The sequence below is a fragment of the Ambystoma mexicanum genome, chromosome 1q, assembly GCF_040938575.1.
Source record: "Ambystoma mexicanum isolate Mex_15411 chromosome 1q, UKY_AmexF1_1, whole genome shotgun sequence".
NCBI lineage: Eukaryota > Metazoa > Chordata > Amphibia > Caudata > Ambystomatidae > Ambystoma > Ambystoma mexicanum.
Window position 1 is genome coordinate 1404110764 of NC_090922.1, and position 24820 is coordinate 1404135583.

Here is a 24820-nt window from a genome sequence, read left to right on the forward strand (position 1 = left end):
TGAGACTTCTTGTGACTGAGGCGTAAAGAAGTCTGCTGCATTATAAATCTACCCAGTGTGGTAGGTCAGATGAAGGAGACACACCAGTTTTTATCCTTCTCAGAAAGTATTAATTTAAATGAGGAATAATGCCCATCACTATTCTAAGAGTTTCCCTTCCTAACGAAAATTAACTTGGGTGCTTGCTGTCAGGATTCAAGTCAAATTATCTGTCCTTCGTCCTTTAAACTAAACTACTCTAAACCCTACCACTTTATAGATAACAACACAGCGTCCATGAGAATGACTCCTTTCTACTAGAGAGGCTTTCTCAGCTTTAATATAGGATTTATAGATAGCTCTCAGCTATCTCGCAAATTAATGTCTGCAGTTCCTTTAGGGAGTTTCCCTCTCTTCCGGCTTCCCTTTTTCCTCTTGCTATACTAATTCTTCTCAAAGTCTCTGGGTTTTAAACCCTCTTTATAAAGGTTTCCTGTCCGTTAAAGGTTTCTTCCACAGTTTGAGGGGATGGGAATCCCTCTGTTTTATCAGTTTCTCACCACCTAGGTTTCTTGTATCAACTGTTTGTTGATCTCTTATTCTTAATTCCTCTTTGGGCTGTGCATCATATTCCCAATATATATTCTGGTCTCCTTTTCCGGAACTGTTTGTCTTGCAGGACATAATAACTGTAATAATCTACTGTTATTTCCACGCTCTTGGCTTCCTTTCAGGTTATTAGGACTTTGAATATCAACTTTCTTTATGTTAATCCTTTCACCAGCACAGGTCGATATTCTTCAAATCATTATCACTCCTTTGGGTACTTAACCCTCACTGGGACGAGTATGTTGCCTTCTGACATAACTTTCTCAGTCTTGAATCTTTCTCCATTCACTGGGACGGGTTTGCTTTGTCCCTGAATGGCTCTCACGCCTCTGTACCTTTGTCCATTTATGTGGACTGGTATGTTATGTCCCTGAATGACTCTCACTGTTCTGGATCTTTCTCCATTCACTTGGGCTATTAGTCCCAGTCTTTGAATGTTTCTCACTTTGTCGAATATTCAAGTCTTCACTGGGATGAGTAGGCTGAATGCAATCTTCATTTGTGTGCTCCCGCATCGATCTGCCATCATCCTACTTACTTTGTCTCTCTGGGTTTAGCATCACTGGTTCTTCATATGGGTTGGGACTTTTCCAGGAGTCAGTGCAGCTATGGCTCCGACCCCTACTTCTCCCATGAACCTAAGGAAATTCGGCATTGCAGCAGTCTTATCACTGTTCTCAAACTTCACGGTCCACCTCTCTTGGGTCACGCCACTGCTCACCCTTGGTGTCTTCACTTGGGGTTCTCTTGCCCTGCCCAGCTCTCTGGTCTGCCAGGGCTCCCAGCACATGCCAGCTGGAGGGTTGCTCTCGACCGAGGAACTCCCAGGCTCTTTCAGCTTCTCCGACCTTGCCTGTTTGAAACTCCAGGGTTTTCGACTGTCCGAACATTAGTTAATTCTTCCTTTTATGATGCATCACTGGGTACTCCCCAGTGGAGGATCATAGTCCTTCCACTCTCCCACTTGAGCATTCTCCACTGCTTGGTTCTTCCTCGTCACAGTATGGTTGGATTCCAACCATGGAGCTAGCGGTATTCTTTGTTCATTGTTCTTATTCCCAGTACTTTTCCGGGATTTTTATTCATGTTGAGTCCAAAGTTACAATAGCAAACAGTAGTTTGTAGGTGAGGAAACTCTTGGCAGTCTTGCTGTTCTCATTGGTTCACAAGAAGGGTCTTTAGGGAATTCCTCGATGGAACGGGAGCCCTTGTCCCCAAGAGTGGAGTCTCTCTCTGTAAGGGACCGCTTAGCCCCATTCCTAGGGGGAATGTTGTATAGCGGGCTCACCTCCCTAGCCTCACAAGGAAAGTCTCACCCTGGAGAAAAGAAACTGAATCTTGCAATTTGGCACACTGGGCAGAGGCAGAGCTGCAGTAGTCGAGGTTCCTGCCACGTCTCAGACACCTTCACGCTGTCATAATTTCTCTTTTTGAACACAGAACTCTGATGACTTGCAATATCCTTTCCAGATATGGTAAGGGATACTTTCTCTGAAATACCATATATGCATTGGTAATTGTTTATTGGCTGATGCACAACAGCAATGCGGACACACCGCCTCCCCATGCCACTTCTCTTACACAACTACTGTGGGGTACATTTACAAGCCCAGCAGAACTCCCCTGCACCACCAAACTGCAATTTAAGTAGTTGCAAAAGTAATGGCTGCGCTGGCTCTGCTGAGCACATATGGGGTGAGATGGAACATAGACAACCCCGTGAATGGCTGCATTTATTTTCTTCATGTGCACCAAAAAAAGGAATTCAAAAATGGCCTGGCTCAGCCCTGCTATGCTGCCAGCTCAAAACTTCTAACTGAAAGAGAACATGTTCTGTCTTTGAAGATGCGAGGAAAATCGCATTTGTAAATGATCAGGGAAAGTAAAATGAACCTGTGTGGCACTGCTCTGCAAAACAGTGACTTGACATTGTACAAGATAAATGGAAATAATACTGTAACATGCCCAGAAACAAAACTATATTGGGAAGAAAAGCTGTCATATTATAGGTAAATTGTACTCTGTGTAGTTTATTTTTCCCCACAAAAAGAATGTCAACATCCTGGCTAGGCCCAGAAATAGCTGTCAGACCAGTTTTTGCAAGACAGGCACTTCTAATGTACCAGCCCCATGGGAAAGGAAGTTCCTTTACAACATGAAAGGCCCAGAGATGTGGAAATTGGCAACTTTGTCAGACTGACTGGCATTGCTGCAGCATGGGACAATGGACAGCCCTGTCACTGAAGTGTGAATACCTTTTCTATCCCTCCTCAGATTAAATTGCCTAGGATTAAAGGGTAGTTAAAGCAACCTCTGGGCAATGCTGACCAGAGCAAGACATTTGGCTGGGGGTTTGAAAATACTGCCCACTTTTGGGAACAAAGCCAGCCCATGTGATTGAAAAGACTATTCATATAAAGACATTTATATCAGTAATCTAAGGAAGCAGTAATGTAAAATGTTGACATCTTGAATGTAATTTTTGCGCCATTAATATAAGACAATGTGGATCTTCCTATCATGTGGGGGATGCAAACGGCATTAAAGTGACATTTCTGGGGAAAGCATACATGGTACAGTTATGAAACTTAAATACAAATATATCCGACATTGATAAGCTTCTGTCTATCCATTTGTAGATTTTTGTGGGAAATATCTTCCATAGAAATTGTGAAAGATTGCCAGAAGGACTAAACAGCATTGTACAAACTTGGGGTTTGGAATAGTATACTCCATGTGAAATAAGGTATTTTGAATACTGTTTGTGTTTTGAGTAAAGTGTATATGTTTATATGACCTTTCTTGGAAATTACTTTTATTTTGGGACATACTACACATTTGTTGTTTTGAAACTCTGTACTACTACACATCACTGGCCAGTATACCCTAAACTCGATATACAATACCAATAAAGCAGTCAATGTATTATGTCACTCGCTTTGACTTATATAACCTTTATGATTGAAACACCTCTGAGCAGAGTTTTGAAACAAGTTTTGGCATATCGTACAGAGGCCCTTTCTACCCCTTGTGTTTCTAGTGCAGAGAATAGGATTTCATTGCAGGGGCAAGCAATAAAGAATTGTGCATAGACAAATGGGGTTCAAGAGAAAAGATTATGAAGTGGAGTGAGGGCTGTGGTTCAAAAGCTAGCAACATAGAGACTAAGATAAGTACAGACTGACATGTGTGAGAAAGGATTAAGAAGAAAGATAGGTTTGCAGTCAAAAGGGATGCATGCAGGAAAATAAGAAGTGTGAAGAAAGTACAAGAGTGCAGGAAGAAAGCAATGCAAGATCAAAAGCACACATTTTCATTTACACCTCATATTATTCTGTCCCCGTCCATCAGGAACACAGCATTTTTGCAGCCACGGGGACAGACGTATGAGCAATATAGAGCAAGCAACAGAAAGAGACCCAGATAAGACTGTAGTGTGTTTGGAGAAAGTGTGAGAGAGTGGGGTGCTCTCTTAGTAGTAGAAGGGGTCCCCTTTTGCACAAGTCAACATTTTGACAGGTGGTCATGCCCCCTGATTCCGGTCTTTTGATGTGCTGTGATATAAACTTAATATAAATTTGATATAAAAAGAGTATCAAAAATGTTTATTCATCGCATATCAAATGTATATTGGATATAAAGTGTTTTCTAATTTATATCAGTTTTGATATCAAGTGAATATACATTTTATATAAAATCTATAAATAGATGGGAGCAGCTGAGAGTGGCACTCAAAGACATCACTCGGTCGAGTGCTGAGAGCGAAGTGAGGTCTGAAGGCAGGGACTGTGAATCTAGGGTTTTTTAGAGTGACGCATTGATGCATTCACAGAGGGGTTCCTCCTGGCTGTGATAGGAAGCAGATATACATTTGATATCATATTGATAAGCTCCCAAAGTTTTTGATAGCAATTGTATTGTATTGTAGGAGCCAAGGACAGTACCATGGCAGCAAGTGCTCCTCCCTACCTTGGCGATGGACGGGGGATAACCCTGGGTACCTCCGACACACAGTGCAGGTCTCTTCAGCTTTAAATCCAGATCTTACGTTTCTTATTCTCGAAGGCTTCTGAATGTAATGTTTTTTCTCTGAAAAGGTCAAGGGCACTTCCCTCCTTGCAACCCTCTCTGGTCTTGCATTCTTTCTGCTGGTATCAAACTGTCATTTTGGAACTGCTGCTTCCTTGTGTGTGTGGCCTTGCTCAGAGTGTACTTTCATGCTCTATGTGGGAAGCGTGATGGACTTCAGAAGTGGGTAATGATCAGTAATTGCCTGACTCAGCCTGACCATTGTGTTGGCACCCGTCAGGTATACGGCTTGGGTGTCAGTCCCTCTTTTCTCACAGTGATCTGTCCATGAGAAAGTGTTTGTGTCGGGATGGGGCGGGGGGTGATTTCCTGGGGAAAAGTAGTTACAGGGAAGGGAATTTCACGTCTCACCATCTGGTGTCACACGTGTCTCACTCCCCATAGACACCACATCCAGAGGATCCTCACTCACTGGTCCACCTCCAGGGACTGGATCCAAAAGCAATGGCTGTGTTCTAGCCACCTAGCTGTGCCCATTACAGTTGCGTATCTGGAAATTGTGACCTGGAATAGAGATGACATAGTTATGGGGCAACTGATGGGTGTGGTACCGGTATGACCATCCATGGCTGGTGTGGGTTCTGAACACAAAGGATATGAATCTTTGGTTCGGCAGGTGACCATGACGCCGGGCAGTTACTTTGTCCCAATGGAACATCGGGAAAAATGGGGGTCCAAACACCCTGGCTATCGGACAGCCTGTTATCCTGTGGGTATATTTTAATGCAAGTTTTTCTATTTTGTGGGGAGTAAGAACTAACTATAGTCAAAACCATGCATTTTTGTTTTGTTTACACCCTCTAACGGATACAGTGTACAATGTTGAGGAGAGCAAAGCTGTAGCAGAAACTATCAATATTGATTGTGTTTGCTGCTCAAACAAAATTGAAAACCCGGGGATTGTGATAATAGCCTGGGTAAGGCATATGTTTTGATAATGGAGACCAACAGCATTAAAGATGACACAGTCACATCAGCTGTGACCTGGATTGATATTCTGTCCATACAAGGTTTTAAAGCCATAGTGGTAAAAATGTCTTTAAAACAACACTTTCACAGATGGTGCTCAGGACATAAAATTGATACCCCCGACAGGATGCTCATGAGAGTTTGGATATTTCTCATACGGATAATTTGCTATGTAAAATATGCCACATATTGAGCTCTAAATGCCTTGTAGAAATGATGTGGATGACAATCTCTGACACAGTTAAGGGTTCGCGTAGGGACTGAACGATGTACATCTAAAATATTATGGGCTACACAATCAGTGAGTAATCCTCTTTTGCAAATGAAGCAGTTAGGTGGGGGTAGCCGATGTGTGTTAGAAACATCAGTGATAAAACAGTTTGCAAGTGGCGGGAATAAGTATATCAAAAACATTATGGTAGAGCAATGTGCATGGTGCTCCATAAACTGACCTACGAGGATTGAGAATGTAGATGTTTTCATATGTATTTGCACTTATTTACTGGAAATAAAAAATCAACAACTGCTGGAAAGCAATCAATTTAATGTGGAACCTGCCGTTGGAAGTGTGCAACGATTATTGATGGAATTATTTAAGGAGCATTTGAGTACTATATGTCCATGCCTGCTGTTTTATCTGAAAGCACCCACAGAGATGTGCAGAAGGGAATGTAACAATCATTTATGTATTGCAAACATATGGTTCAACACCAGTGACCCGCCATTGGGTAACTACTGGCAAAAGCACCACAATGTTTTGTTTGCGATTTAAGGTCACCAGTGGGCCCCTCATTCCGATTGAAGGTGGCCAACCTACAACAGAGTTATTTTTGTGTTAAAGGACATTGGCTGTTTCACAGGGAACTTCATGATTTTTTGTCAACTGTTACTCTACTATTTATGTTTGCTTATCAACGCAGTGAAAAACAGTGTGTCTATTGAGTTTTTTTGTGCTGGGAGCTGTGACCTCACTTGGCACTTGTGTATTTGGTGATGGCCTTGGTGCCTTCCGGCACGGTGTGCTTGGTCCTGCCCTTGTTGCAGTGAGCCAGGCGGGAGGATTCCCCTGCGATGCACTCAAAGATGTAATTGATGAACAAGTTCATGATGCCCATGGCCTTGGAAAAGATGCCGGTGTCAGAGTGCACCAGCTTCATCACCTTTTAAATGTAAATGGCATAGCTCTCCTTCCTGCTCCCGATTCATCACCCTGCTGTGAAGGTAAGCCCTGAAGCGCTTAAGGGCTCATCCCTCGCATTTGGAGCGTGCAAGGCGGCAGGTAACCAAATCTTTATTCTTACACCGTTGTGTCCTACTTCTGCGCTGCTACGCTCCACTCAACCCCCAAGATAGAGTGCCTGGTGCTGCTGTGTCGTTCTCCTTGAGCACTGAATGCTCAGCTGGCTGGCCCACCTCTAATCTGGTTGGCCTTCCAGATTTACTTCAGGACAATCCAAAGCTGGCAGGCGACAGCTGCCTCCTGACACAAAGGCCCACCAACTAAATCCTCTCTCTGTGCCTGTCTGGAACTTGGAGGGTTGGGAGGGCTCTCCTCTTACTCCATGCAGCTCCTCATACCCACCGCCTACCACATGGAACAGCCACCATGCAGGCAGCTGGCTACCCCTTGAATTGTGTCTCTGGAACTTTGTTCTCCCTCAAGAACTCAAGAATACCTGTGAGACATGGCCTGGTGATTGTCACGCCTTATTACTAAATTAAACAGCTGCCAAACCTAAGTGTGCCTATGCTACTCTACCTTCTTTTGCCTCTCTTCATTCCCATTTTTAATGTTTTTCTGTGCCTTTTGGTAATTTTAATCATGGTGGCTTTTTACATCTTTGCACCCCCATTTTGCATTGCATTTCTGTGCCTGTTGGTAATTCAAATCCTGATGGGTTTTTACATCTTTACACCCCCATGTTGCATTGTATTTCTGTGTCTTTTGGTATTTCGAATCATGGTGTCTTTTGAACATCTTTGCACACCCATTTTGTATTGCATTTCTGTGCCTTTGGATAGTTCGAATCTGGGTGTGTTTTAACATCTTTGCACCCTCATTTTGCATTAATTTTTTTTTATTACACCTGTCTTTCTCGCTTCCTTGGCTACTTGGCTGCCTGGTGAGTTTGTGTTTGTGCTGTGCTCCTCTATCTTCCATACCTATCTCTCTGCCACCCCTATGGCACTCACCATCTCCCCTATCTTTTCTAACTGCTATACTATCACCTATCCTCCTTCTCTCACGAAGTCTCCAAGGTAAAAGTTTGAAAAAATACTTCCTGACCACTAACCCTTGTCTACCCATTGCATGCACCTAGGTCAGCACAATTTACAGACAGATTGTCACTGATATCCTCTTTTCTTTCCTGTCCCCTATTCAGATCTTTAGACTCATCGTATCTCCACTGTCTCTATTCTCACTTCTTCATCCATTAATGGTGGCACTAAATGGGAAGTACTCTCAGCAGGTTTCTCATCATCAAGGTGTATCATTAATGACTATCGCAATGGCACTCTCATGGCTCACGGTCCTTCTTCCCAACCTCCTCCTCTTCGATCGGCACTTGCTGTCTCTCATCAACTTCCTTCCCACACCTACTACTACTTTTTCCTCTCTCTCTATCCTCCCTCCTCCGACTGGTGTACCACACCCCTGTACCACTCCTCAGAAATCTTAAAAGGCACTGGCCTGTTGCATCTAGCCACACTTAATGCTTGCTCTGCTATCAAACACTCTGTCAACATCTTCCTCCTCCTTGAATACATTGGGGGTCATTACGAGTCGGGCGGTAGGGGATACCGGGCACTGGTAAGGAGACCGGTGCCGGTAATCCCCTACCACCCGTTTCTGAGGTCCCCTAACGGGATCCGCAAGGGACATGTGGTCGGACCACACATCACTTACAGGTCCCGCTGAGGGACCAGGGTGAAAATAATGGGCTTGCCATTCGCGAGCCCGTTATTTGTGCCCTCCCCATTCCCACTGAGCCCTATGGGGGCTCAAATGGGAATGGGGAATGGTTTGTGCAATGGGGACTTACCTGTTCCGCCAGGGTCGGACTAGAGCGGTAAGTCTCCATTGCACAACACCGTACAGGGTCACGGTATGGGAGGCAGCCATGGAGCTAATTGCTCCATGGCTACCTCCAAATTCATAATGAGGCCCATTGACCTTGATATCCTCGATCTCACCAAAACCTGGTTCGATGCCGGCTCAGTCACTGCTTTGGACTACCTTCTCCTTGATGGATTTAAGATCATTCCCAAGCCTCGCCCTAACTGTGCTGGCGGTAGGTTTGCCCTGATCTTCCCAGAGTGGATTTCTTCTTCCCTCATACCCACCCAGCAGTAATCCTCCTTTGAGAGCCTGGTCTGCAAGCTGGGCATCTCTCCCACTTGCTCCCAGACCATTTCCACTATCTAAATGCCAACTGGTTCTATCACCCTGTTCCTCTCTGAATGGGATGACTTTGCCTCCTCTAACCTCACATCTACCTCTGAATTCCATCTCCTGGGTGACTTCAACATCCAATTTGACTCCCCAACCATGGCATCCACTCTCTTCTGTGACCTCTGCACCTCACTCTCCCTCTCCATTCTCTCCTCTGGCCCCACCAATTCGGCTGGACACTCTTAATGACGTCTGACCGCACCTCCCCCAGCCCTGCCAAACCTGTTCACAAACATCCGTCCAATGAATCCAATGTCAGCTGCCTTCTTATCCACTTTCATCCGGCCCTCCCCCACTGCAGATGTGACCTTTGAATCTGCTCTCAGAAACCTCCATCTTGCCTTCACTAACAGTCTCGACATTCTTGCCCCAGTCATGAGGATCCACCTGAAACATGCCTCCAAGCGTAACACCTGGTACGACTCTGAACTTGCAGCCCTGAAACGCAAGTGTAGAGCTGAGGAACGGAACTGGCAGTCGTCTGGCTCATCCTCTGACAAACTGGCCTGTCGCCTTCTCCAAAGACAATGCAGACTTTCCATTTGCTCCAAGAAAAAGGCACACATCCAGCCTCACGTCTCTGGGACATCCAAAAGTTTGGCTGAACTCTTTCATCTGCAAGGAACTAGCCAACCTTTCAGCAGTTTCCACCTCACCTCCGTGAGTGTCGGTGTGCCCCCCTGCCCCTCCGTGAGTGTCTGTGTGCCCCCCTGCCCCTCCATGAGTGTCTCTGCGACCTCACCCTGCTTGCTCCCCCCCTCTTTTGCTCTGCGTTTCACCCCCTTCCTGCCTCCTTCCCTTCCCCCCTCCTCACTTCCATCCTCTTCCACTACCTTCCTACTCCCCCCTTCTATATTCTCCCTCCTCTCAGATTTCCCCCTCCTAGCACTTACTCCTATCATCTGCTTCGTGACTCTTGATAGCAGCTTGTCTGTCTCCCCTCCTCCCCCCTTGTTCTCTCCCTCCCCCCTCCCCTGCTTTTCAAATTTGTCACCAACATGTTTTCTCAGTAGCGTGCCTTGTTCTCCTTCCCCTCTCCATCCACTAGCCCCCCCACCCCACCTCTTGTTACCACCTGCACTACGTAAATTGTCGTCAGACATAGTAATGTTACTGCTTGCTTTGTTCTCCTTCCTATCCATTACCTCTTGCCTTACTTGTTCTATGCACTTGCACTATCAGAAATGTCGACAGACCTATTATGATAGTTATTTTCACATTCTGTATTGTTTCAAGGACTTTTGCTGAATGTAACTGTATTTTCCTATGCCCCCTCCCTCCTTGAAGCGCTTTGAAACACATTGTGTATAGGCGCTATATAAATAAACTATCATATCATATCATATCATATCTTCCCTCTCAGGCCCTCTGCAATGTCCTGGCCACACACTTCACTGCAAAAACTCAATACATCCTAAGAACTCTCTTTCCTATCCTCCTCCCCTTCCCCATCCATCTGCCACCTATGGCCTCCTCTTCCGACTCTGCCTTTCTCTCATTCTTCTCTCCTATTGCATCCGAGGAGGTCACCAGAGTTGTCCACTCTTTGAAGGTCTACTCCAAACATTTCACCCTCTGTTCTTCCAGAACTATCAAGGACAATATTGTCTCTCTTGCCACTACACTAGCTGATTTCTGCAATCATTCCTTTGCCACGGTGTCTTTCCCCTCTTTCCTCAAGCACTCTTGACCGCCCCCTACTGAAAAAACCTTCCGCTGGCCCCTCATGCCTGGCTAACTACCACCCCATCTCGATCACTCCCTTCCTTGGGAAATTCTTGGAGAAGTTGGTCTTCCTCCACCTGACCCAGCACACTGAGCTTCTCGGTTGCCCACACGACCATCAATCTGGATTCTGAGCATTCAGAGGCATGGAAACTGCTCTCCTGAAAACCATTCTCATAAAACTGCTCAACGATACCCTTGGTATGTCGGAGCGGGCACTGGACTGGCTGGCCTTCCTCAATGAGCATCCCTGACAGGTTATCCTATTCCACCTCTATCTCACCTGTGGAATTCCTCTGGGCTCCAAATTCTCTCTCCCTGACTTCAACATCTATCTTGCCCCACATGCACACCTAATCTCCACTTTCTCCCCTTACTTCCTGTGTCATGCAGATGACACGCAGCTATTGTTCATACTACCCTCTGATGCTCTTGTTACTTCCCCATTATTCCCGACTGCCTATCTGCCATCCAGTCCTGATGTGCCTCCAATGATCTCTGCCAGAAAGACTGAAATCCTACCCATTGAGACTCCTGCTCCTTCCTTCTTCTCCTCACTCTGGCCACCCTCAATGGGGTCTCCCCCTTCTGCTTCATCTGATGCCAGAAACCTTGGAATCTTCAACCCCTCTCTTTCCTTCCTCCCTCCCGCACATCCAGGACCTTGCCAAGATGGCCCACTTTCAACTCCACCTCCTCAAAGCAATCCTCCCTTACCTCACTTTCTTCCAGAAGCTCTTTCCCCCAGAAGCTCAATGTCTCCAGAGCTCTGGTACTCTCCAGACTGGACTACTGCAACACCCTCTTCCTTAACCTTCCCTCTTCCTCTCTACGTCACCTTCAGGTTATCCAGAAGAAGCCTGAAAGACTTATCATTGGCCTCAAACCCAGGGACCGCATCTCTCTAGCCCTAAAATCTCTCCACTGGCTCCTGGCTGCTGGAAGGATCGAAATTCAAATCTCTATGCATCATTCATAAGGCTGTCTGGGGCCGGGGACCACGCTATCTACAACTGGTTATCATTAAATACACTCCCCTCCAGATCTTTATGCTCCTCTGTTGCCAACTTGCTGTGTGTCAACAGCTTCTCTAAACAGCGAGCTGGTGGCCGATCTCTTTCCTCAGCTGGCTCCCTCCTCTGAGACAGCCACCCGCTTCCTCTATGTCTTGAGCTGGATCTCCTCAAATTCCAGAAATGCCTCAAGACTTTCTTTTTCACATCCTCCTTCCCCCTCTCCCTCCCTTGAAAAAACTCCACAGTTGCTGATATTGGTGACCAGGGCAGTTATGTGTCCTTCTGGGTATGTCACCCCCCCATAGCCTTCAGCATCCGCCCAACCCCAGAACTTGCTGTCAGGCTCCCACTGGCCAGTGCTATCTCACAGGCCTGCACTTATTCTTATTTCCTTTTTGTCAGTTGACCACTCTCACCAAGTGATCTGTGCCAGACATTTAACAGCTGCTTGCAACTTATTTCCTAGTACTTCCCTCCATGGCATGCCCAGCACATACCACCTCCTCTTCCAACATACCTTCTCTCTCTCTCCACTTGCACGTTCTGAATGCTCACAAGACCTAGTAGGACTGTTTCTCTCTTTCTTGTATTATTCTATTAATATTTCATTCCCCATGCTCCTTCCCTGTTGCCCTTTGGGCGCTTTGAAACAAAATGTACTTGCTGTATAAGTGCCTTACAAATGCACAATAATTAAAAGAAATAAAGTAATTGCTGATACATCGGAATTTGTAGCTGATTCGTCATGCCGCATCTGATAACCCAAACTATTGTGAATAAAATCTGAATAAAAATCACTTTTAAATTCTAATCAAAATGTGTTGTTTTGTTAAACTGTATTCGTATAATACCGCCTTGATATGAATATTGGCCTAAGCCCATTCGCGTTGCACGAAAACCGCATCTGAACTGTTCCGATTTCTGATCAACTTTGCCGGCATTTTGAGAATCATCCGCCATTTTGATTTCCACTCTTGTTTCGTGTTCTAAGATGGTGGATTTTGTTTTTAACTACAGCCAAGCCGAACGACCTTTGAGATATGTCAACATCTAGGCTGACCGAAAGCAGACTGTCTGTTCTATGCAAAGAAACCTTGTGACTCGAATGAACTGCAATCCAATTGTTGTCTGCGCTCACAAGCTTCATCCTCGTATAAACAACGGAAAAATGTAGAGCAAATTCAAACCGTGTGCTTTGGTTGTAATACTCTCTTCTCCTACTCACCATACCCAAGACACCTAACTACTCTGGCCAAATCAGCCCCGCGCACCAGGCCATGCCAGGCCAACTAGTCTACACCTCTCAGCCTACCCTGACTCACAAGAGAAACCTTAAATTACGCGCCAGACTTAATAAACTCTATGAACCTCTTAGAAGATCCCTCCCCACTATAAAATGCACAATGAAAGACCAACACATTAGAATATGCACTGCTCCCCCTCAATCCCCCTCATCAGTGAATATAAACATGCTTAAGGCAAATACCAACTCATCCAACTCGGCCATAACCAAAATGGACCCTAAAGGACACTCCCTCAAGGGAGCACTCCTTAATGTAAGATCCCTAGTGGCACATGCCATTGACCTAGCTGACTTAATCACAGAAGCCAATCTAGACTTTATTGCTATAACTGAGACCTGGCTACACAATGTGGCAGGCCCATCTCTCATGTTGGCCATTCCTGACGGTTACACCATACCTAGGCAGGACCGAGAAGCCTCCCGCGGAGGTGGAATCGCCATTATATCCAAAATAAACTTATCACTACGCCTAGTCCCTACCACAACTATGCAATCCTGTGAAACTCTCACTGCCAAAATTCCCATAAACAACACCCAAACTCTCTAAATTCACGTAATTTACAGACCACCGGGTCCACTTGGAACCTTCGAGGAGGACCTGCACAACCTTCTGTCAAACAATACCAAAACTACTTCCCAATTGCTGATATTAGGGGACTTTAACCTTGGCGTCAATGACCAAGCAGATGCCCATGCTTCTACTATTGCCAATACCCTTCACACCTTGGGACTTACCCAAAAAGTTAGCACCCCCACACATGCAAAGGGTAGAATACTTGACTCGATCGCTGATTCCAACTGTTCAGCCACAATATCCTCTATTACGCCCCTCTTCTGGACAGACCACTCCTGGGTGTCCTTTAATTTACTAACCACCAAACCACCCAGCCCTGCCCCACAGGCAGTTCCACCATGCCCTACAAGAAACAAAAGAATATTACAGCGGATAAGATTATTCCCCTGATCCTTCCTACCTTAAATGCACTGCCAGACAACCTCGACCCTAGTGCATTGGTCAACAAATTCAACAACATCATGCGCACCACTATGGACAAAGCCGCCCCTCTCAAAATGCGAACAAGCAAACCCAAGGCACACTTAAACAAGTGGTACACGCCAGAACTTAAGGCCTTGCGACTAAACAAAAGAAAATGTGAATCCAACTGGAAATCATGTCCAACCGAAGAGAATAAAGCTAACTTAACTAATATCTCTCGGCATTATAAAAATGAAATCTGTCTAGCGAAACGTAATTCCTACAATGTTCGCATTGCCAATGCCAACTCAAGTATGAAGGAACTCTTCTCCATCTTGAAAGAACTTGAGTCCCCCATTGCCACACCTGATACCTGCATCAAAGACCAGACCTGGAGCACAGATATCCAAACAGCCCTAGCAAATAAAATCACCACACTGCAAAACAAAATCCAACTAAAAAAAGATTCCCTAAACCTCACAAACAAGCCGCCACTTAACAACACCATTAACGATCCAACCAACAAATTCTCCTTCACAAAAACTACCATCCTAGAGGTAGAGAAAATCATCCTTTCCCTCAAACCGTTGAACTGCAAAGGTGACATCTGCCCAGCACAACTAATAAAAGTCGCTGCCAGAGACCTTTCACCGTTCATTTCAAAATTGATCAACTCCTCCTTCGCCACAGGTAATATCCCGGCGAACTTAAAACAATCATGGGTGCTCCCACTTCTCAAGAAGCAGACTCTTGACCCCCTCATCCCCACTAATTATCGGCCCATCACTACCGTACCTTTCCTACTGAAGATACTAGACAAGGTTGCCTATACACAAATTCAAAGACACCTTGAATTAAACAATCTACTGGGAGCCAGACAATCTGGTTTCCGTCCACTCCACGGTACTGAAACTGCACTTATTGATCTAAAGACCCAAATAGACGAACTGAGAGATCAAGGTAAGACGGCACTCCTCCTCTTACTTGATCTCTCAGCTGATTTCGATCTGGTGGATCACAGGGTCCTCTGCAAACACTTAGACACTGCTGCACACTTCTCCACGCATGCCACCAAATGGATTGAATCCTTTCTGAGTGAGAGAACAATGAGAGTCTTCTCCCCCTCGCAGCAGCCGACCCTCTTCCAATTACGTGCGGCGTCCCTCAAGGCTCCTGTGTTTCACCAACCCTGTACAACATATTCACTAAACCCCTCTTCGATGATCTGGATCTTCTAGGTATCACCTACACTAACTATGCAGATGATACACAGATTCTTGTCCCGCTTTCTGTGGATCACAGCAAGGACAGGGAATTGGTGAGTAGGGTGTACCTCATTATTCAGGCATGCATGGCATCACATGGCCTCTGCCTGAATGATGATAAGACTGAGCTGATCATTCTGGGCATGCAGGCCAATATCAACAAACTAGGCAAGGACTATTCCACGTTTAACATTGATGGCAATAGCATCAAGGTTTCAAGTGAAGTAAAAACACTAGGCTTCTATCTCGACTCCACCATGTCTTTTGCCAAACAAGTTAAATCCTTAGCTTCCACGACAGCCTATACCTGCAAATTAATAAGAGCAGATAAACCTTTCTTATCTAACAACAGTTGCATGATCCTAGCGAGAGCCTTAATACTATCACGACTCGATTATTGCAATGCCCTTTACAGCGGCGCCAATAAAACTATCACCAAAAGGCTACAAATCCTACAAAATAACGCCCTTAGAGCCGCCTTAGGGATAAACAAAAGGGAACATATCTCCTCCACTAGACAACAATACAAATGGCTCTCCACCGACAATAAAATTCACCTAAAAATGTTCTCCTTGACGCACAAAGCCCTCAACAACGCTGCCCCCATTTACCTCATGGACAAAATAAGAAGAAAAATCTCTAGCAGACCTACAAGAACTCCCAACTCCAACTGTCTGGAAATTCCAAGATTTAAACTTGCCAAAATTGGCGGCGCAAGCTTCCCTGTGCTAGCCGCTAAATGGTGGAATGCCCTGCCACACAACCTTAGATCAGACCAACCTTTCCCTCACTTTAGAACACATTTCATCAAACACCTCAATGACAACAACACGTAAGGTTTGAAAGACTTTAATTTGTGTTATGTTACTTATCTGAATGTACATATGTACCATCAAAGACTTATCACTATTGTACATTTTTAATTATGTAACATTGTAATTTGCTGTAACACTGTAATTTCTATGCAACATTGTAAGCTTCGTATATTCTGTTCACTGCGCCCGGTTACCCTTGGGTCTGGCACGCAATACAAATAAATAAACAAACAAACAAACAAACAAACAATATATTGTGTGGATTCTTGAAACATGGTTTACTGTGGATTAGAGAACCAATGTCACCATTGTATCTTCGTGGACAAGCAAACTTGGTCAATCTGTTAAACAATATTGTAATACTTGTCATATGAACTGGGCAAAAACCCTAGCATGTAAATTATTACTTTGGAAAGGGGCTGGACAATGTTTGGAGAAATGTATAAAATAGCCTGTGTTAAGATGTCCAGCTCTCTCACCCCTCACTGTGTCTGCTGGTACACACTGCGAGGTGTTGGGAGCCAGATAGATATCTGATTTGCTTTGAAAACTGTACAGAATAAAGATACTTGTATCTTTTCGACCCGTGATTGGAGTATTTCATTTTGTGGTACTAAGCCTCGATATTTCTTTGGTCTTTCAGATTATAATACACAGTTGCATATTTATGTTCAATGGTTATGGGGACAAACATGAAGTTGTTGGAATAATACTAAGACAGAGGGCTGTTAAGAGCTTGTGGCAATATCTTTGAAAATGAAAAAAGTCAGCTTCTGGAACCGCAACAGAGTTCTACTCTGTGGGCATGAGTCATCAGGCCAGTCAATGAAATGAATTGTGGGGTTCTTTGTCTCAGTTATTGACTGTGTCCAGTCTGGTACCCACTTGACAATATTAGTGTACCCTGTGCCTAGAACGGAGGTGTAGCAATGTTACTATTTAATCAAATGTTAAGGAATAGGAAATTAATTTAAAGTTGGAGGTTTTGGGTTTGCCCATACACTGGTAAACTCAGAGTTTAGAAATGGAATCTAACTTATGAACTCACTAATATATATTTATTCCCCAAGGCATCTGTTAACAGGGCTTTTGCTGATTAAATAAGGAGGGACTATGTCAATTGCAGTAGTTTCAGCAAACTATTCGTAATGCGTAATATCCGCTGAGCGCTATTTGCGTCAAGAGTTGGAGTGCACGCACCAACAGCCTTGGCGTTAAGGCAAATAGTGTCCGGTGGAAAAAGTGGCTGTGAACCCAAAAATCCAGCGCGCATTGTGCTACAGTCGAGCTACCGCGCTATTAGCGCACGCTAATAAGGTGTGCTAATAGCGCTGTGGGAAACGCGTCCCAGCAGGAATGGGAAATAAAGTGGCGCCCATCTTGGAAAACACAATCCGCTGAAAATCACAGCCCCTGTAAACCATCCACTCCTGAAAATCCTGAAAAATGTCCCAGGAGTGTACCAGGGGCAAGTCATCCTTGGACAGGGTCAGAAATCCCAAAATCTCTGACCAAGAACTTTCTATACTTGTGGAGGAGATTCTGGGCCATCAAGAAGAACTGTATAGGCCACAGCAGTGTAAGACGAGTGCACAGCAGCAAGCACAGATCTGGAGACAAGTGAGCCAGAAGGTGTCAGTGGTGGGCCATGTGCCCACGGATGAGGAGGATTCTGGAAGCAGCTGAAGAACTGTGGGTCTCTGTCGTGGGTTCCTGGCCTGACACAGGAGCGAGAGCATGGGGACTGGAGGAGGGCCACCACCAGAAGCAACATCTTGGGAGGAGCAGATGACTATGCTAATAGATATGGGCACAATTGAGGGAGTCAGAGAAGTGGAGGCATACACTGGTACCCAGGAGGCTGCGGGTGAGAACCCCCTCCCTTTGAAAATGCATAATCTTGTTAGGCCCACCCCTCCAAATCCAGTGTGAATGTATATGTTTGCAATGTGGGTGATGCACCGCACCCACCCATATGTGCTCCCTTGTACCACCGCACCCTAGCGCCCCCTGCTATCATGACTAGCCTTAAGTACCTACAATGTATCAATATAAGCCCTGAGGAAAACAGATCCATGGCCAGGGCACAGCAACGTGATGTGTCTGTGCGTATCAACCCCCCTCATTCACAGAGCCATGGGAGCTGTGCATTTACAACAGACTATCTGAAGCCGACACACCAACATGACCGAGCAGTGTCCCTCCCTTGTAGCACGTTCCAGCAATCACAACATAGTGAAAAGAAAATATGCAATGGCCAAGCATGATACAAAATTTACCCTAACCCACTGTAAGGCAAGAAATGCATGATACAAATGTAAGTTGCCCTCAACTCACACCACACCCTATGTACCCTACAGGCATGCAGCTGTCGATCCAGAAAAACAGACACCCCTCGATCATGGGAAATGTCCTATGTTGGCCTATGTTGGCCGAAGACCAGCCGTCTCATGCTCTTAGTGTTAGTAATACATAATCATAAGCTTGACCGAAGTGCAGCCATTTTAACGTGACAGAAATCGCCATCTTGTTTTCTCTAACGTTTGCTTATTGCTTTCTGTTCTAGGCCAAGGGAAATATGCTGAGACATAATGTAGCAACCCTGATAGAAATACCCGGTCTCCTCCCACGCGCTATCCTTGAAAGAGGCATCCTAGTCAGCCCACAGGTGCCAGTGTGTCTCGAAAACACAGTAAAAATACTCAGAACGAACATTAAATTGCTTGAATTATGTTCTTCTTTGCGGCCCCCCTTCTTGAGCCCTGTAGAGTCCTGGAGAGCGAGCTGACCCCCAGGACCCAAATAGAAACTAGGAAATAGGAAGGCCTGAAATGTGGCTCTCCCCCCACATACAGCTTGCTCACGAGAACAGAAGCATTCTGTTCTTTTCAACAAAGACTTATGTCTGCAGCCTTACAAAATTGCAAACTGTTGCTAAAACAAACGTTTGAGGTGTCATTCTCGTCCCGATTGTCAATCATCCTGCTCAGTTCAAAGGAGATGTGCAAGGGGTGGTTTTTGTTGTGACACTACTGATTGTTAGATGTTAGTTTTGTATATATGTAACTGATGCTTGTGTCTCGCTCTCTTGCATCTCCCGAGCCCTGTTAGACACACGTTGCGGGGCGTGAGACCAGTTGGCCAACTGAGACTATTTACTTTGCAATAAACCCTAGTTTTTGGGAAAACAACCTTGTTTCTGGCGTATTAGTTTGTGTGTGGTGACTGTGCCTTGTTTCCACATTCGAGGGTCCCTCAGGGGCCCCTTCACAGCGATCGTCGCAGGGCAATGTTGATGCAGAAGAAGCAGGCACATCCAGCCACATGCCCTGACGTGCATCGACCGCAACACCACCCCGCAAATGGGCCGGCCTAAGAAGGCAAGGTGAAGGACACATCCCAGGTAACCCCACCGCAGCCCAGTCAGACCAGCTTGAGGTCCACAAGTCAAGAGGGTGTCACTGCCTCAAACGCTGGAAGACACCAGAGGTTTGCAGGATGCGGAGGCAGCCACCAGTGGGTCAAACACGGATGAGGGCCACGCATCTACTAAGGAACAACACTGTGCACTGGTGTTCTCGCCGACCCAGAGTGCCACTCAGGAGATGGGCACACCCCAAGAGTCCCCGGAGCAGGTGCCAGTGGAAACACACACTCCCCATGTCCCTGCACGTGTTCAACGTTCCCACACTCCCTTGTCCGATGTGGACACCCCTTCTTATGGTTCCCCTGAAGGCATCCCCTCCAACCGCGGCAGCCCCATCAGAGAGGCTGCCATGTCCACCAACAGCTTCACTACATCCCTGCGCAGACAGGTCAGTCCGATCAACAGCACACCTGACAGACCCATAGTCACAGGAGCTGCTGTAATGGGACGGCTGAACTTCATAGAGGAACGACAGTGGAAAATTGAGGCCATGGCTGTTGACCACATTGCCACATTAAGGCAATAAGCCGTGCCATTCGTAATGCAGCCAAGACCATGACACGTGACAATGCCTGCACCCGTAGAGTGGCGGAGGGTTGTACAACGGCCCTGACCGGATTTGGAGCGAGAGTCCATGAGCTGAGTGAAGGCCAATCTTCACATGGAGAGCAGATGCAGGAGGTGAACAATCTGCTCTGCCAGCAGCTGCAGTTTGCAGGAGCAATTCCATGAACCTCCATGACACCCACAGAGGGATCCCTGGAGGCTTCACCCAGGTGACGTTCCCTGCGCAATCTCCCATGCTGCTCACCAAAGGGACTCAGACCTGGGAAGCATCCACGATCATCATAGATGGACATATCACAGTTGGGCCAAAGCCCAGGAACATGGACCCATGTGCACTGTTTTGGGGTGTTTCAGGGGGAAGGAGAGATTGTGTGCTGCAGTGTTTTATGAGGGAGAGCGGATTGTTCCACAAATAATACATCCAGTTCATAATGCATACAAAGCTTGGACATTCTTGATTGTGTTAAAGTGCTCTTTATTTTACAAGTGATATTTGTGACATGTACTCATCCACCAGATCAAAGATAATTGTCAATCAATGCCTGTCTGGCCAACCTCCCCTCCCTCACCCCATCCCTATGTGCATTTACCCATGCTACGGGCACATGCGCATCATCACTCCCATCCCCAGGTGGTTGGCCATGAGCATCGGGGGGCAGCAGCTCATGCCTGTGACAGCAGATGTTGTGCAGCATGGCACAGGCAAGCACGATTTTTCCGACTTGCTCTGGTGCATACATCAATGCCCCTCCCGTACAGTCTAGGCACCGGAAACGTGCCTTCAGCAATCCAAATGTCATTTCCACACAGCTGTGTGTACGCCCATGTGCAATGTTATATGCCAGCTCAGGTGAAGTGTGTGGATTACGCAAAGGGGTCCTGAGTCATGTGTACTGCGGGTATCCAGAATCAACTGCAGGGGAAAAACGCATACTTTAGGCATAGGAGGTTTCAGTCAAGGTAAGAGGCTCTGAAATCATTAACATAAGCATCAAAATAAGGTATGTGTTCAAAAGGTACATGCTATCTTATTGCAATGTTTTCATACATCCTTCACCTTTAGGGACATGCATGGGCTGAGGTATATATGCAGCAGTGTATCAAATAATATTTTAATGGTTATGTGTGTCACACTCATGCTGAACAAGTACAGTGTTTTTCAGATTGCTACTTTCATTATGGTGTGTACTGTGCAAAGTACAGCATTTCCTTTATGGACTACTTACTGCAAGCACCACCCCTGTGTCTAATTGCCACAGTGGTCTGTCCCTTACTTCAGGATCAGGCTACCCATATATCTGCCTGTTCCGTAATATGTTGTTAGGTGATGTGTTGTGGCATTCGCTATGGCTGGTGTCACGTTCACTACTTGGCACAATTATGTACACTTGGCCAGGCAGGTGAATGGCCATTCAGGGGTCACTATTTCAGGGATGGTCATGGTTGTGATTGCAACTACTTGTGTGCAGTGTTTTTGTGGATGTGCCTACATTTGGACTCTATTGGCATTCCTCTGTGGTGGGCAAGGTGGGATATTTCTTCGGTGTCTGAGTGAGGAGCAGCACTGCAACAAACACACAAGTTGCATTGTGGTAGTTGTGTTTCCATATGTGATTGTGCTTTCACAAGTGTGTGGCATTCAGATGTGTTCTGCTGTGCAGAACGTGTGTAAGGGTTCTCATGCAACACACATGCAGTGAAATGGTGCAGTGCTAGTGCTGGCTGTGTCTCCTGCTGGAATGCAGGGATTCCTGTGTGTCTTACCCCACCCCTTCAGGTGAACATTGGCATGCATTACATTCATGATTTGTACTCACCCAACATCCATGTGTTTTGGCCTCGGTGCCTATCCATGTAGGGTGGCAGGGTATTGTTGCGCAGTACCATTGCGTCGTGGGTGGATCCTGGGTAGCGGGCACAGCAGTGGCTGAAAGTTCGGTCAGGGCTACAGGTCATCTGCAAAATCATGGAATGGTACCTTTTCTGGTTCCTGTTGGCTGCCCCATGTTCCCGGTGTGCTACCAGTGCAACATGTGTGCAGTCCAAGGCTGCTATGAAGTTCGGGACTTGGGCAATGGCATGGAACTGTGCCTTGACCTGGTTGACCTGTGCCTTTGTGGCTGGCAATGCAATGTGCTCATTGACATGGAGCAGCAGTGCATCCAGCATCTGTCCCAGCACTACACTGAAGGTGGACTGGGCCATAACATGCATCAGGGCAATGGTGTCTTGGAAGCTTCCAGTCCTGAGGTACTGTAAGACACAGTGGTGCAGATGGCTATACAGCTGTCTATGTCAGCCTGGATTGTGTCCAGCAACTGGGTGATGGTTTCACTGTCCCGCCTGTACTCGGTCACCAACTGCCCATCAGTCAGGGCCCAGGGTGTTGGCCTGGCCCTGGGGATGGCTGGCCGCCTTGCTGGTGCTGGTCTCCTCCTCCTCCTCCTCACCCCCACCCACCCCTGAGCTCCCAGATCCCTGGGCTGGTTGGCAGGCCTCAGTAGCTCCAGGCGCAGCAAGTACATGTCCACATCAAGGCTCCAGGCTCCAAACGGATAAATGGTGTTGTGGAGGGTGTGTGGGACATGGGTGGGTCTTCTGTAGGCTTCCTGCATGTATTGTTTTCACCTGGGCCCTTATTGCTGTCTCATGTGTTCTGTTACCACTGTTTTTCTGGTGCTAAGAAAGCCAATGCTGTACTTGTGATGGCTCTGTAATAGCGCGTTTAGTTGCCGGCGCTATTTCAGCCGGCGGTATTACAGCTGGCTGTACTAGCGCCGGCTGGGAAAGCGTCGCTGGCGTTTGCAGTTGTGATCGGGCGCAGAGCTATTGGCGGCGCTTAAACCGTTTCCACTGGATTTAAGGGCTACCGCCCAACTCCTGATGACGCCCTATGAATGCTAGGTGTGTATTTATTTATGCCAAACACATCAATTCTTCATGTAATGATCCTATTTATTAATCTATGTATTTAGACCTACGGTATAAACTGCAACCATCTATTGGTTATGTATTGATCCTATTTATGTATGTATTTAGTCCGAGGTATAAACGCCAACCATTTATTGGTCATGTATTGATGCTATTAATGTATTTACTTGTTCTCCTAAAATAGAAACAGCACCCATCCACGGACAATGAACTGATGCCATCTCTTATTATATTTATTAATGTCAATAATATGAAGCCCGTTATTATTGCAGACAAACTCATGAGTGTGGAGCTTTATTTCAAGTGTAGTCGCCTCCATGTATGGCCAGCTCACATAGAGTTCTGTTATATGTCTGCGCACTCATGGTGGTGATTTTGATACACTGTCCCAGATTATGTCCCCTAAAGTCTTATATTCGCACATGGGTGGATTAAGCCAAGTCAAAGTTCACTCATAACTCCCACAGAGTGTTTCCTTCAATATTCTAGGGCATGCACACCTTACACTGGGCTTTTAATGGCATCCCATTGTGAAAAGAGCACCCAGCAGCCCTGTGGTTGCTGCAAGTCTGGTTTGCCATTAGTGAACGTAGCATGACCGCAACACTAATGTATGCAGGTGGGCTGGGCAATGACTCTTTCTCACTATTGGTCATCACCACTGAAACGTGCAGAGCACCTTCGAGAATAAAGTGACCTCTGCATTTATCAAACTAGCACAAATTAAAAAAAGTGCATCCTGTAGGCTTTATTAATTAATGCTAGTTTTTGCGAATCTGGCTCCTTATCTTCAAGGCTGGCCACTTTGCACTAGTCTTACAATGGAGATGCATCACACTTCTCTTGCTGCTTTTTAGGAGAGTGTTGATACTCTTCTTATTTCTCTTATTTACAGGGTGGGATGTATTCGGGCTGGCTCATGTAACTCAGTGCTACAAGTGCATTCAATATGGTGTTGTTCGGGATAACTGTTTTTGATCAATAAATAGAACCTGAATTCCAGCAAAACATTATTTGCTGGTTTTCTCCCTAACTTCACATATATTGGTATTGGACTACAGATTGTTAAAAGATAAACTTACTAAATCTGCATTTCTATTGCTAATGTATAGAGCTAAGCAATAAACCGATGTTCCAATTATTGTTTAATGTAATTATTAATGTAAAAAGAGACTAGAAATTCTAATTCACGCTCATGATTTATTCAGTTGACACAATGTTGCCTTTTTGAATGGTGAAAAGTAAATTTTTCCTCGGCCACAACTGAAAAAAGACCACCCAGGAAACTGCACCCAGAGTAGACAGCACTGGAACAGGTGGGGTGCCTATTGTGCCAGAAGAAGGAAGTTGTGGGTGGCCGCAGGGGAGCAGTTAAGTGTGTGGAGAAATATAGGGGCTTAGATGAGGAGAGCCATGGTTGATGTGACCAGTGCGGGTGGAAAAAAAGGATGGGGTAGGAAAGTCACGGGGAGCAGGGCATGGTGGAGCAGGTCATAGGATGTAGGGGAAAAACCCCAATGGAGCTCACATACCGCCCTTTCGAGGCCACTCTGGGATGGCTAAAAAAGGTCTTTGGAGGGGGCAGTCTACATTGAGTGGAATATTAATGTGGAATCATTTAAATATGGTACAGTAGGTTTGTTATACAGCTTGCATCAATGAAAGAAAAGAAGTACTGTGGCTGCACTGACTCGC

The 24820-nt window shown here is 45.8% G+C and overlaps 1 pseudogene; it reads right to left on the reverse strand.

Annotated features, from left to right (window-relative positions):
- LOC138548266 (vitamin D3 hydroxylase-associated protein-like) overlaps window positions 1–24820 on the reverse strand; it is a 614371-nt pseudogene that overhangs the window by 201045 nt on the left and 388506 nt on the right.